This window comes from Prionailurus bengalensis, chromosome A3 (assembly GCF_016509475.1).
Source record: "Prionailurus bengalensis isolate Pbe53 chromosome A3, Fcat_Pben_1.1_paternal_pri, whole genome shotgun sequence".
NCBI lineage: Eukaryota > Metazoa > Chordata > Mammalia > Carnivora > Felidae > Prionailurus > Prionailurus bengalensis.
Window position 1 is genome coordinate 80,634,312 of NC_057354.1, and position 15,797 is coordinate 80,650,108.

General features: G+C 39.9%; 1 protein-coding gene and 1 long non-coding RNA gene across 2 annotated transcripts in view; one reads left to right on the forward strand and one right to left on the reverse strand.

The window, feature by feature from the left end:
* Positions 1 to 9,299: 9,299 nt before the first annotated feature.
* On the reverse strand, positions 9,300 to 12,461 carry LOC122466985. The gene is made up of 2 exons (XR_006292806.1): positions 12,337 to 12,461; positions 9,300 to 10,619 (listed from the first exon to the last, which is right to left on the reverse strand). It is a non-coding gene; the product is annotated as an uncharacterized LOC122466985 (long non-coding RNA).
* Positions 12,462 to 12,607: 146 nt separating this feature from the next.
* Positions 12,608 to 15,797, forward strand: part of EHBP1 (EH domain binding protein 1) — a 363,403-nt gene continuing 360,213 nt past the window's right edge. The window contains exon 1 of the mRNA XM_043603483.1: positions 12,608 to 12,827. The gene's annotated coding sequence lies outside the window, so the exon portion shown is untranslated. The remainder of the gene's footprint in view (positions 12,828 to 15,797) is intronic.

Below are 15,797 nucleotides of genomic sequence, written 5' to 3' on the forward strand. Positions count from 1 at the left end.
TCTGGAGACCAAGTATGCGGCATGGTGACTATTATTAATAATAATATATTGTAAACTTGAAATTTGCTAAAAGAGTAGGTCTCAGGTGTTCCTACACACACACACACACACACACACACACTAAAAAAGGTAACTATGGGAGGTGATGAGTATGTTAGTTTGATTGCGGTATCATTTCACTATATATATGTACATAATACCTTAAATATTTGACAAATATTTCTATTTGTCAAAAAAAAAAAGGTTAAAAAATTAAATGAGGGATGCCTGGGTGGCTCAGTTGGTTAGGCGTCCGACTTCGGCTCAGGTCACGATCTCTCGGTTTGTGAGTTCAAACCCCACATCAGGCTCTGTGCTGACAGCTCAGAGCCTGAAGCCTGCTTCAGATTCTGTGTCTCCCTCACTCTTTGACCCTCCCCGGCTCACGCTGTGTGTGTGTGTCTCTCTCTCAAAAATAAACATTAAAAAATGAAATGAAACCATGCACTTCATCCTCTTATGGAGGTGAAAAAGCACTGGTTTTTTGTTTGTTTGTTTTCATCTTCTTGAAGCTGAGACTCCGTGGCTGCTGCTAGAGTAAGTGGGTACAGTGATCGGTTTCCCAATTTGAGGGCTGCATCTCATGCTTGCTCAGTTTAGCAAGAACTGTGCTTTGTGTTTTTAACAAAACTTAGGCATTTGTAGAGATCCAAATGAATCAGAAGATCCAGTATGCATTTTCAAAGCACTCCCCTCTGTGCACATGTTGCCACAAACACACACACACACACACACACACACACACAAATTGGCTAAATTCACAAACAAGCTGCTTTATCAGGGTCAAGGAGACTTAAGCATGGATCCAAGTGAGTTAAAAGCCATAGATATAAATAAGAAGTCTAACATTTCCTCAGTGGGGCATAAGTACACAAATACACTGTGCTGTCCTAAATTCCAAAGGCAGTATTTCCCAGAGTCTTAAAAAAGAGGTTCTTTTAATTAAAAAAAAAAACTATTTATGTATGTATGCATGTATGTTCCAAGCACTTTACAAATGTTGATTCACTTAACAACTTCAACGATCTTTGCCAGGTAAGTACTCCTCTTATCCTCACTTTACGGATGAGGAAATAGAGTCACATATTGTTTGAGTAACTCGCCTGAGATTAAACAGCAAATAAATGTCAGGATAGGAACTCAGGCAGTTTGACTCTAAAATCTATGCTATTACTTAGTATGTTACATCATGAGGTTATTACGCTGCAATTTTCTTTATACCTAGCTGGTAGATAAATTTGTTAGCTTGTAGTACCGATGAAACCAGAATGGTGAATTCATTACTTGTATATGCCTACTACTGAGGCTCTGCATACAGCACTATATAATCTATAGTTTGTATTTTTAATTTCAAAGTCTTCAGTTAATTATTAGGTAACTTTTTCAACTCATAAGACTATGATAGTTTTCCCTTTAAGGGCTTATACTTATAAGCTACAAGTATAAAAAGCAAGCTAAGCATTATTTCAAAAAGATCCTAAGGTTGCAATATGAGGGACCAAGTATAAATGCCCAGAGCTTACTAGAGATTTGTAAGAGAGAATTTAAAATGAGACTAAAAATTAGTTATTTGCCTGTTGAACACCTCCTTTCCTTCGGTGCTGCTTATTTGCATGACAATTGGCCCCTTAGGTCAGGGTTTATTATAGGTTGGGAAAAGTTTCCAATAGCCAACCACAAACCCAGGAATCAAAATCTCCCAACACATAAAAAACAAAAAACAAAAAACAAAAAAACCTCCCTAATCTGCAGCCAAAAGTGCTTCTGGGTCTTGGAACTGCCCCATTGTGCCTGGGCCACTCCAGCACAGCCAGCCTGAGTGTTGCCATGGCGGCAGGGACCCAACTGTGTGGGCTGGTTTCAATAACCAGCAGCTGCTCACTTCAGAAAAAGCAGGATGACAGCCCAGTTCTGAATGAGCATTTTTCTCTGGGCTTTGACCTGACCTGCATATTGTTTTCCCATTGAATTTCCTTTTATTTATTTTTAAATATCAACTTTCCTTGAACTTTCCCTCTCATTTGTGTTGCATTTGGCAGGACTACAGAATTTCTCTTTCCCTCTGTAGAAAATGGGGTTTTTTTTCTTTCTTTAACAGTCGGTGAGGTTTTCCCTGTACCTTCTTTATCTCCCCCGTCCACCCCGCACCCCGCCACGCACACAAACACCTTTGCCTCATTATATAAAGATGCAGGACAAATACACAGAGTTTAATTACTTCAAGAAGTTTTTAGGCTCAGATAACCCCTAAAACTCTTCCTGACTCACCCAACATTAAGCATATTTCATTTGTCCTGTGAGAATTTGGAGGTGAAACAGAAAAATGACCCTTTATTCACATTACTCTGGCCATGATCAGAGAATCTACGTTTTTTTCTTTAAAATTTTTTTATGTTTATTTATTTTTGAAGGAGAGAGAGCGTGAGTGGGGCAGAGAGAGAGGGAGACACAGAATCTGAAGCAGGCTTCAGGCTCTGAGCTGTCAGCACAGAGCCCAACGTGGGGCTCAAACCCACAAACCGCGAGATCATGACCTGAGCTGAAGTCGGACGCTCAACCGACTGAGCCACCCAGGTACCCCGAGAATCTACGTTTTAATCCTAAATGTATTCTCAATTCACAGTTGATTCACAACCTGTTTTTTTTCTCTTTGTTTACATGTTGGCAAAATGCGAAGAATATAAAAATATAAAAACTACTAATATGATTTCTGACCCTCCTCATAGGGGTTGCAGAAAAACTGTTCTTGATGGAAGCAAGAGCTATACTGTGTTTGAGATGAATTTTGCCCTCTTCAGCTCTTGAGGGGTTTGGAACGATCTGGAAGTGAGGTTAATGCTGCTGTTGAACTTTTTTTTTTTTTTTATGAACTTGAAACAATTTGTTTACAAGTTGTTACTAAAGACTGTCAGAAAAAAATGTTTGTGGACATAGTATCCAAAAGGCTGACAGAACCCAGAACTTGCTTGGTATTCAAAGGAGAGCTCATCCAACATTATCCTGCACACTGTATAATTACTTGCATGTTGGGAGCCAAAAAAGGGAATGCAATCCTGTGAATGTGTGTTTATACTGGAGACTTTGAGAAGCAAAACAATTCAGCAAGTATTCTTCAACCCCAGCATCTGGGAATAATTAATTGGCTTGCTATGGTTTACAGCATAAATTGATAAAGTTGTCTGAAGCATTGAGGCCCTTTGCCTTATTTAAAACTTTCTGCTTTAGGGTTTTACATTGTGGCTAATTTTAGTAAATCTTTTTATTTTTAATCCTAAAATGCGTGACAAGGAAGAACCTTCTGCTTATGGTTTCTTGATCATTTTCTTTTTGGTCTTATTCCCAATGTGTTCAGGAAGCTGGTGCTCACACACCTCCAGGAGCCTCCCTTCTTCCTTGCTGTGTAATGCTGCAGGGGCAAAGAGCTCTCAAAAGTGAGGCTCTGGAAAATGTTGGGTTTTTACATATTGTTTTCAGGAAACACTTATCGGCGCTCTGAAGAGTTTCTCTAGAACATAGAACGAATTTTTGCTCCATTTTACAAATTTTAGTCCAGGGCATTAGAGATTGTCATGTGAGAGTCTCCATCTATTACATATGGAAAGTATTGTGATGAGTTCTGATGGTTTATGTGAAGTGCTGCATTCCTTTAATTGTGACTTTGGGGAAGAAAGCACAGTACATACAGTTGACCCTTGAGCAATACCAGGGTTGGGGGGCCAACCCTCCATGCAGCCAAAAGTCCACATATAACTTTTGACTCTAAAACTTAACTACTAATAGCCTACTGTTGACCAGAAGCCTTACTGATAACATAAACAGTTGATTAATACGTTTTTTGTATGTTATATATATTATATTACATACTGTATTCTTACACTAAAGTAGCTAGAGAGAAGAAAATGTTATTAAAATCAAAGGAAAAAGAAAATGCATTTACAGCACTGTACTGTGAAAAATCCACAAAAATGCACAGGTGGACCTGTGCAGTTCAAACCCTTTGTTCAAGGGGCAACTGTATATATCATGTCCTCTCTATCCAACCGAACAATTCAACATGTTACAAAGAACTTATCAGTCACTGGGGATTCTCCTCTGGTTTCTTACTAAGGCATGCTAGAATGAAACACAACTGTCACTCTGACCTTAGTTTAATTTGGTATTTCAGAGTAAGAGCAAATGTCTTATTTTTGTTGGCTGAGTGTTCCAAGTGTTTAACAGCGCTAAAAGTTTTCTATAGCACTTTTAAAAGCTCAAATTTCACAACATCCAGCTCTTTTCTTTTGAATCCTGGTGAGAAACAAACTGAGGAACTCCTCAAATACAGCCAGGATTTCACCCCACCTCTCTCTTTTCTCCGGATTCATCTCCACACCTTGGCAACTGTTTGAAATCACTTGTGACCTATATTTCAGGTTTCTTTGGACTAAATATATGTCATCGTCCTTCACGGCCAAAAATAACTTCTAGAAAGATTTCTGTTTATATGGGGGCTGTACTCACCAAGAGTAACCAGCCTGAGGTTCAGTTGTTAGGCTGGAGCACTCACTGCCCCAGAGCCAGAAGATGATCAGTTAGAGAGCTACTTCCAGTCTCTGTACAGTGTGACACCTTCCTGTTCCTTTCTTTCTTCAAGACTCAGAAGTAGGGACTGGACCTTACATCTATGGCAGGGCGGGGGATGTACTCTCATGCTACCACTCTCAAAAGCCAGTGCATGTCCAGTGCCTAGATTGGTACCAGTTGGTCATGAGTTTTCTCAGATCTGTTTTCTGATACCAAAAAAAACATAAGTTACATGAATACAGAGAACTTCCCTGTCATTACCACTGTACCTTATCATGCAGAAACATTCCTGGTGCATATCACTTAATATTTGGCCGATGAGTGAACAAAAAGGATAAGTGGGTGTGCAAATGAGGTGAGTTTTTCCTGAGGCTGAATTTATTCATTTTCAGAACTTTTTTTTTTTAATGTTTATTTATTTTTGAGAGAGACAGACAGATAGAGTGTGAGCAGGGAGGGGCAGGGAGAGAAGAAGACACGGAATCTGAAGCGGGTCTGGGCTCTGACTGTAGGCACAGAGCCCAATGTGTGGCCCAAACTCATGACCTGAGCTGAAGTTGGACGCCTAAATGACTGAGACACCTAGGTGCCCCTATTCATTTTCAGAACTTCTAATAATATGTTCTTCTTGCTTTTCCCATTTAAAATGTGTTTATTTTGTAAAAATTATTACATAAGGTAAAATGTTATTAGGGAGATTTTAGACAAATGGGAGCTATTAAGCAATATGATATTAGTTCCCCAAATTCATGTACTCATCCAGAAAGTTCAGAATCTGGAAATCACTCCCCAAAGCATGTTCTTTTTTGCTGTTGCCTTGTCTCTTATGACTCTTATGTCTCTTATTATCCTTTTCTTCATAAAAGCTGTCTCAGAAGAGGTAACAAAAAGTTAATTTATATGAACCAAGGTGAAGAACGGAATTCAGATTCAGAATCACCAACAAAGTTGAGCATTCACTTAGTACTGTGCATCTGCACATGCTACCCTGCTTAAATTCTGAGATATGCATTATTATTTCCCTCTTACATAGTGACAAGTGAGCTAGATTTTGGGTGCCCCAGATCCTCCCTCACACAAGAAGATTGGAGGGCTGAGGAGGTCCAGAAAGTTAATGGAAGATGTGAGACTAAATGGTGCTTTCCCAGTTAAGGGTGATTTGGTTGGGAAGAGAGTGACATTGTGTTAAGAGTAAAGATGAGGAGGAAGAGTGAGCATACTGTAGTTTGGAACAGAGTCCAGACTGACTTGAATGGAAAGCAAGCAGCAGATAGGAAGATTGTGGATGCTCAGATCGCCTAAGACCATCACTTTGCAAGCATGAAGCTTCAAAACTTTATATGTTCTAAAGCTTGCTAACTTCTCAGGTTCCTACTCAGTCAGTCAATGCCCTGAAAGACATATTTGTCTCTGAATTTGTTTACTTGACTATTTTTGGCTTTACATAATGTTGCTTAGGAAGATGATTGTGCTCTTAACTGCTGGTCGTGTTTCCCTATAAGAAAGATTCTCCTCAGACCTTAGTAGGTTGTAGGTTTTTAAGCATAATCAGTCAATAGCCCCTACTGCTGACTGTGCAATGTGAGTTTTCTATAAGAGTTCAGACTATTGAGTTAGATATTTCCAAGAGAAGCAGAAGCCTAGCCTGTTCCAAGTTTCTAGTCCCATTAATGTATCCATAAGCTCAGTGTAAAAATTGTATAACGTTAATCTTATTATAAAGGTTTACTTTTTCCAGTGGTGTTAGCCTATTGATCTAAGGATATGTGCACTGTTGTTAACTCTGAGTCATCTCATTCGAAGAGTGGAAAGCTGATAAGCTTGACGATGTGTGTATATGTAAAGTACCTAGTTCAATGACAGGTGGTAGGTGTTCAACAAACTGTAAATACAGTGGATTCTCATTATTTGTGGGTCCTAATTTTGTGAATTTGCCTACTTCCTAAAATTTATGTGTAACCCCCAAATCAATACGGCACTTTCATGGTCATTCATGGATGTGGGCAATGAAAAATTTGAGTCACCTGACCTACACATTCCCAGCTGAAGGTGAACAAGGTAACACTATTCTTGTTTTAGTTCCCATACTAGAAACAAGTGTCCTTTTTGTAATATATTTAGTGCCACATTTTTGTGCTTTTTACTGGTGATTTTGCTGTTAAATGATTCCCAAGTGCAGTGCAAAGTGCCTTCTAGTCTTCCCAATCACAAGAATAACCTTTTAGAGAACTATATGTGTTAGATAAACTTTGTTAAGACATAAGTTACAGTGTTGTTGGCCAGGAGTTCAATGTTAATAAATGCATAATACATATTAAATAAGGAAATAAATCATCTTTAAAGAGGAACATATATAAAACAAAGTTATGTATTAATCAGTTGATGAAAATGTGACCACAGCTCACAGGAACCTAAACCTGCATGTTCCCTAGGAACAATGGTTCCATATTTGCTAATCAGTGTTCCCAGCAACTTTGTACCACAAAATCTATTGCATTTATTATTGTAGTCATTTAAGAAAGCCAAACTCTGGTTTCTGCCTAAGCCCAATTTATTAAGACTATCAATGATTTTGTAAAGTTATATCAGATTCCACCATCTTTCCTATGTTTACACCTTACCAAGATTCTTGAAGAGGTATCTTTTCATGGTCCACGTTCAATAAAATGTCCTTTCAGTTCTTGAGCCAATGTTGCTTGGGTTAATAATCTCTGACTCAGGCCCACCGGTTTGTTAAGTTTGGCATGAAGTCAGACCTTCCCCACCCAACCTCCCCCCCCTCCTCCCCGACTCTTGCCAGACCTGTATACCCACTAGAATGATTTCTCGGGTTGAACCTTCAAGTCTACTTCACAGCCCATCATCCTGGAATTCTATATCCAAAGATGAGGCCTGTGTGTCTGCATCACTACTGAATCTCCTTACCTCTGTGTTTCCTACAAGTGAGGATTTACCATGTGACACTCAGTTAATCTGGGCAGAGAGACCCATAAAGAGTTGTAATATAAATAATGTTGTCAATGATGTGTAGATGATGCTGTGGGAGTATGAAGGAGAGACAGTAAATCCAGCAGGAAGCCTCTCTGGGAAGGAGAATCAGATGTTACCCACTGACTGGGCAGACTCCCAGTTACCACCTTGTAGTATCTGTGATGGCATAATGGGAGGCCTTGAGTGCAACTTGGTAGAGGGAAGTCAGGAGACTTGGTCACAGGCCACCTCTGCCTTCGCAGCTGTTTGACAGCAGGCAGGTTACCTCACTTCTCAGTTTAGATAGCTCCTCTATGAAATGGAAGGAATAATACCAACCTCACAGATTTCTTATGAAGATCAAACGAGATAATGTAAGTGATAAAACATGGTATAATATATATGTTATTTATAAAAGTAGTGTGTGTTATTGCAGAGAGGTAATGTTCATGCAAACATTTGGACCGTTCTAATTTCAAAGTTTAACTAATATTAGGATGCTATGATGTATAAGAATGACAAAAAATATAGACTGTCAGCCATGAAGACCAAATGCAAGGACCTCACAGGCCCTAGAGATTGTTGAGAAAGAGTACAAGTTCCTGATTCCACAATCCTGAAACATGTTATAAGGAAAAGTACATGTCTCAGTGGTCCTGAAATCTCCCTCCAGCGCTTTGTTCCCCCTTCTCCTTGTTTGGAGAGCAGGACTTAATTCAGAGTAATTCCAAACGTTAGAAATGAAGGATTTTTTTTTTCTCTATCCTACTTGAGATTAGGCGCTCTTAAGAGGACAGCGGCTGAAGAATGCTAAGAATTCTTCCCTCCACCCAGTCAGGAATGTGTCCTGCTTGGGGTGCTTAGGAAGAATGTGAGGGCTGCCAGATAAGGCCCAGAGCTTGGCCATTGTGGGCTTGTTGCGAAAGGGGGATGGGAGGAGCCCTCCTCCAGAACCAGGCCTTCCTCAAGATCTCCCAGAGGTTGCTCTCTGGCTGACAGTAGAGACAAGAGCTGGTGCTGCAGAACTAACTTCTGCAGACCATGAGTGAAGAGACAGCTCAGCCAGACATGTGAAACAAAGACACAACAGTGTTCTCAGGCTTTGGGGGAAGTACTCTGGAATCAACACAGATGTGAGCTTGACCACAGGCTGTGCTTCTTACAGGTTAGCTGCATAACCTGAATCAGATACTCTAGGAGCTTGGGTTTCCTCATCTGTAAAATGCAAATAATAATAGCACCTGACTAGTATAGTTGTGGGGAGCATTGACTAAAACGATGTATATAAAACACTTAGCATAGCACCTGTCCACAAATGGGGGCTATAAAGCCTATTTTTATACACTAGCTTTTAAACAGTTTCAAGATCCTGTATTTATTCAATGTTACAGTATATAATGTGCTTTCATATTTGTTACTTCTTTTTTTATTGGTCCCAGTAATTTTTTTTTATATTATAAAACAATTTTATTTGCCAATTATATCTTAGCAAAATTGGGGAAAAAATATGTGCCTCCTGAGGAAAGTCCACAAACCACCTATGGAATATCTTTCTCCCACATACTGACCCTGAATTTGATCAAGCATCTATATCTAAATGTCAGTTTATAATTACAACTTACAAGAGGCATATTTGAAACAATAGCATACAAATATAATCAGTAAAATCTAGACCATTTCTTCAACACATAAATTCCAAGGGAGATAAACAAAAAGAGAAAAAATCCTAGAGTGTTACTTCTTTTTAATTGCATTAAGCAATATTGTGAACTTGGGTATCCTAGGGATGATTTGTAGATAGTCATCTTTTAGAACAAGTAATAGATTGTCAGATTTGACAGTTATCCTTGGGTCTTCTCTTAGCTCTTGTCCACACTGTATCCCTATCCCAGTTTTTCTAGTGAACTTCCAGTTACAGCTGCCTCCCTCCTTCCCAGGCATATTGACTCCATTCAACCAGTGTCGCTGCTCTTATGCAAGTTCCAATGGGAGCTTGGAAGAAGCCGTTGTCGGAGGTCATAGAGAGCCTCAAAGGCTTCAGGGATTCTATCAGGTAGAGTCATCCTTGAGGGGCCCTGGGGGGAAGCCAGAATGCCTACTTGACTCCATTATGTTTGGGTCTCAAAGTTCAACCTCTGTTGGAGAAGGCCTGCCCTGCTCCATGCTCTTATCAGGGTTCTCTTTGCTTGTTGCTTTGCTCCTGCCAGCCTTTCTTCTCCTGGGGGCAGTGAAGGAGGCAAGACTGTTGTAGAACTCCCAGAAGAATGTGGTTCTGCAAACCAACTCTGACTCTTGGTGTTCCTGAAGCCATGGTGCCACTCCACTTTCCTGGAGCCTGAGTCTTGATTCCTACAGCTACAGTGGATCTATTGTGTACTTCTGTAGACTTGATTGTGGATTTTTAGTCTCCTCCTGGTAAAGGAGAGATAAGGATGGCAGTTGACCTATTTCCTGAAGTCTCTGTGAACTTCCTGACAATTTTCTCTTCCCTAGTCTTGGTCCCCTGTAATAATCAGCCATGGACTCTGGACATGGAATCCTACATCCAGCTGGGAGCAAGCTTACCTCTCCACTGATTGCCTTATTGCTTCTGGGCTGGTTCCTATATAATGCCACCCACCTCTCACTCTAGAATCTCAGAGAAACTTCATCCTTTACTGACAGTAAATATTTTCTGGAAAATACATGCCAAGACCATTGCTTTTGTTGAGCTTCTTAAATTCCTAAGCGTATGGCCTGAGGCAAAATGAGACTACAGTTTTCTGAGTTGGCAGAAAGGCTAGTGAGCAAGAGACAATGGCTTATGTGAGGGACTCAGGATGGGGTTTAAAGGAACTGTCCTATATGAGAGTTTAAACCTGGGGTAAGTGTCTAAAGCAGAGTCTAAATGATAGCAACCTCGGTTATGGTTATGGCATCAGTTGGTGCCAGGTAAGAGATATTCCAAGGTCTGAGTAGACAAGGGTAAAGGAGGGTTGGCTACATGTGGCCAGGCTGCAGAAGGCTCATTTATGGGAGCAGGATCCAGGCCCAGGGAGGTTGGATGGCTGCAAAGAGGTGGAAAACCAGAACCTCAGTCACTAGCTAAAGTTCAGAGCACAGTCAGGCATTCGATGACACCTTTAACATATTTCATAGCCTCTGGCAAGTGTGTGCTTGATGCTGAAAGTGGCCTGAGCACCAGCCTATATTTTTTCTCCAAACACCTTCTCCTGGTGATTTGTCTGCTTTGCCTTACACTCATGACCATGACTCAGTTACTGCTTCTTCTAAACTATTTAAACACTGTAACTGCCTTCAGCCTTGCCCAATACTACCTTTGACCTGACTCTACCTTTTGCTTTTTATCTCTGGATACAATGCTTATCCTAGGGATGTTTCATGTATCCAAAAACCACTATTTTACCCTATGATAAAATATTACACCCTATGATAAAATGCCCTATTTTACCTAGTATGGTGCTCTTCAGCCTTTCCTGTCTCACTGACCGGCACCATCAACCTCTATTTTTCCAAGCTAAAAATCTGAAATTTATCATAAACTTCCTTCACCTCTCCATCTACCATGTGCATATTTCACTACAGTGACTATCCCATCTCTATTCTGCCATGTGGTAAATATCACCAGTATTTACCAATATCCAATTCTTTTCTTTCTGGGCATAGAAGAGACATACTTCCCACCTCATTTTCAGTTAAGTGCAGCCATATCACTAGTATGGACCAATGAAACATGAATAAAACTTTGCATCTTATTTCTGGGCTAAGGTAGTAAAAGAAACTTTCTCAGTCCTCTTTACCTGAAACATCCCTCTTCTCCTGTTGTGTTGAATGCAGAGGTTTTATGTTGAGATGGTAGTGTCACCAAGTCAAAGAAGCCTGGCTAACTGCATGACTGAGAAATAAGCTTTTGTGATAAACCACTGAGATGTGGGGATCATTTGTTACCATAATATAATCTATCATATCCTGACTAATACAATGAGTGAGGCCTGCTGATTCACCACTTCATATGCCCCTCCAGTCCCTTCACTGCTCTAGCTCAGGACCTCAATATCTCCTACTAGAACTATTGGAAAAGCTTTAAAAATGTCTTGTCTCCAGGTTGTCATCCCTCAGACTCATCCTCCAAACCGACATCAGAGTGGTTTTTGTGTAACTCAAATCCAGCCATGTATTTGGGCTACACTGTTTCATTGGTTCCCCATCACTGACATGATGAATAGGCTGGTGACATGACAGGTATTCTTCCTAGCCAGCCTCCTCTCCCATGTCTCTTCTCCCTACATTTTACAACCAGCAACACTTAAGTGTTTGTAATTTCCAGAATAAGCCATGTTTTCTTTGCCTTCACTTATGCCATTCCATTTATCCAAAACATCTTTATACAGCCTTCATCTTCTTCTTTGCCTGGATAACTCCTGATTCTTCAAGAATAGTTTCTAATATCACCTTTCTGCAAAGGGCTGGAGGATGATTCAGGAGCACTGAGACATGTACTTTTCCTTATAACATGTTTCAGGATTGTGGAATCAGGAACTTGTACTCTTTCTCAACAATCTCTAGGGCCTGTGAGGTCCTTGCATTTGGTCTTCATGGCTGACAGTCTATATTTTTTGTCATTCTTATACGTCATAGCATCCTAATATTAGTTAAACCTTGAAATTAGAACGGTCCAAATGTTTGCATGAACATTACCTCTCTGCAATAACACACATTACTTTTATAAATAACATATATATTATACCATGTTTTATCACTTACATTATCTCGTTTGATCTTCATAAGAAATCTGTGAGGTTGGTATTATTCCTTCCATTTCATAGAGGAGCTATCTAAACTGAGAAGTGAGGTAACCTGCCTGCTGTCAAACAGCTGCGAAGGCAGAGGTGGCCTGTGACCAAGTCTCCTGACTTCCCTCTACCAAGTTGCACTCAAGGCCTCCCATTATGCCATCACAGATATTACAAGGTGGTAACTGGGAGTCTGCCCAGTCAGTGGGTAACATCTGATTCTCCTTCCCAGAGACGGACTCCAGTGAGAGAGACTGGGAGTGTTGGGGTTCAGGGAGCTGGTTAAGGCACAAGGTCATGGTGCCTTAGTAGCCATAGACTACGAAAAAAGTGATCCAGCATCTTGAGCAGCTGAGTCAAAAAGCCAAGCCAACTACCTAAGCAGTGATTTTTAAGGTATGCACTCTAGCCAACTGGGAGGCCACAAGCATCTTCCTGATGTTCCGCAAACTGATCCCAAATGTAAGTCTTGTCTTTGGATCTTACTAGCAAATGGCCCTTGATGTCCTAGATTTTCAGTGTGTGTGTGTGTGTGTGTGTGTGTGTGTGTGTGTCTTTCTCTAAAGGCTACTTACTAATGTCTGCAAAATTGTTAGGAGTTGGTAGTATTTCGTATTCATAAATAAGAATTTAGCACATAAGTAGAGTTTACTGAGGACTTGACTAAGTATTCACCTGGCTGCCAGGCAACACTCGGCAGTATTTGCAAACTCCCACTATAAACATGCATGGACAGATTGTTGAAGAATCCTCAATTTTGGGGAAGATTGTTCTGTTACCAGTATCAGTGCTATGATGAGTTGATTATTTTTTTCTGTGGTTATTATTCCTGCTTTTTAATTATAAATTACCCTTCTCTATCTTCATCATCATCTATTTTCTTTGAGGTATACTGTTTGATTAACCCTATGGTAGGAGAGTGATATCACCATAATTTATCACCTTTCAATTCTCTGTAACAAAACATTAGCATGAATATGGATTGCAGTACACATAGAACTATCTATGTCAATATTGCTAAAGCAGATATTCACATAATCTGAACAAAATGTGTTTGCACAGCAACAGTTTGTTGCTACCAGAGAATTCTTTGAAGAGTAGGAAAGACTGGAGGAGTGTGTGAGTCTTGGAGCCTTTTGCCTCAGGTAGGTGGGACTCACATCAAAAAAGTTTGAGAATCACTGGGTGGAGAGGGAGAACTTGGGTTCATTTTAGTGGGATAGAAAGAAATACAGAGACTAGAAGAGAGTGAATATTTGAAGGAAGACTAGGAGGCGGAAATTGGAGAGATTTCTGGTTCTGAAGAAATTATGCCTACCATGTCTTTTCAGATGTCTGTGGCCTCAGAATGGATGTGGGAGGAACAGTTAAAGGTGAATACATATCCAAGGGGCCCTACAGGGTAGTCTGTTTCAGGCGCTGTGCAAAAATGCCTTGCCAGGGCAGGTGAGGACTGAAATCCAGCCTACTGGTTCATTGACCATGAACCCTAGTGCCAGTGAGAGAAACCTTTCTGTAAATTGCCTCTACAGAATGCCTTTTAGTAAGTTATTTAAAAGTGCCCCTATGTGCAAATTATGGCCCTTAAGATACTCCAGGAAATCCTGGGCTACTCTTTTTTTCATGGATATACTGAAGGGGGTCACTTTTGCTCACAACCAGAGAAGATGGCTGAGTAACCTAAGGATATTGTACAGGCATTCAAGTAGACTTGAGACTTAGAGAAGAGTCCAGTAATGTGCTTATATTGTGGCAAAGTCAGAACATGGGAAGTAAACAGCCTAGATACAAAATAAGGTCTTCCTTCGGTTTCTTGAAATGCCACCAAGAAAAATTTTCAAATACTGCAAAAAAAGCCATCTAGAAGGAAGAACCCATAGAGAGATGTGTTCTTATTCTGAGCATCTTTGGGTTTAGATTCAGGCAAAAGGAAATCATCTGGTTATTATGAATAATTAAAAATTCATTAAATGAAGCTGGCCAAAATAGAGCTATCCTCTTCAAAAACCAGTTCTAAATCTTTCCTGGAATGCAATTTCACCTATACTTTGTTATAAGCTTTACACCTCTGTTAAGCACTGTATGCATTCTGTTTCGTAAAGCGAGTCTTGTCTTCAAGTAAACTTTAGTGAAGAGTAAGATATTATTAAATGTAAGGATGTAAAACAATATTTAGTTTGGCTCCTGAAAGTTATTCATGTTGATTTCTTATCTAGTAACTATTGAGGGAGATGTGCTGACATTGTGCTATTTTTGGAGACTGAATTGCCGTATTCCTTTCAGAATTCACATTTCAAAAATGGCAATAGTAGTGTCAGTGGTTACCTTTATTTCATTTACCCTAGTGACTGAGTGACTATTTATTTGGTATGAATAAAGCTGAGGGTTAGCACATGTCTCTGGCACACTAGCCATAATCCTACAGGACTGTGTGGTTGAGAAATCCCCATGTGGGCTTGATGAATTGTACAAGATCCGTTATTTTTGTTTTCTAATGGTTTCCCAACCCACAAAAGTCCAAGCCATTGTATTGTTGGAAGAGCAGGCAGAAACCACATTGCTTTAAAAAGTTTAAAAAAAATTTTTTAAATTCTGAAAACAAAAACAAAACCAAAAAATAAACCAAAACAAAAAACCAAAAAATGGTCCCCTACCTGTAGTCAGTGGAATTTAGGTTCCCAAGGGTTATGGTCAATTTCCATAACTTGCTCCCTTAAGCTATGAGTGGGCAGGCCTATAACATCGTTGTGTGTCTTAATTCTTCACATGTGTGTAAGGGCCAAAAGACATCAAATACAGGGGCTTTGGAGGGTAAAGCCATAACAGCAAATAAATACAGTTTTTAAAGATCTAGATGAAGGAAGAAGGGGAAAATGCTGTAAAAGCAATATTCACTCCCATCTATTTTGTCCCCCAGATGGAATAGGGTATGTTGTTTTGTTTCCCTTTTGATTCATAACCTGGTGTCAGCACTAGAAAAGAATAAAAACAAGTAACTAGCACTGTAAATTCATAACATGCATTCATATATGTTAGCCTGAGAGTCAAAATAACCATGTTATTAGGTTCATTTTAATGCAGAGAACACTGAGACTTAGGCTACCTGACTCACTCAGGACAACTCAGCTTGACAGGTACAGCCTGGACTCCAAGCCCCATCTTCTGATCCTAAAGTCCATGCTTTGCATTTTTTCAGCATACTCTAAAACCAAATGGCATCCCTTTTTTTTTTTTTTGACCTCCCACAATAATTCGTACCAGTTTAATCAATCCCCAGGTAATGGAAAACTGATTTAACTCTAACATCAATGTCATACCTGTTACTTCAGGAACCCAGATGCCTCTTGGCTGGTTCTGCCGTTTTTACAACCCATGTAAGTATGAAAAGCTTGAGAACACCATAACCTCCCCTAGAAAGCTGAGGTGACATTA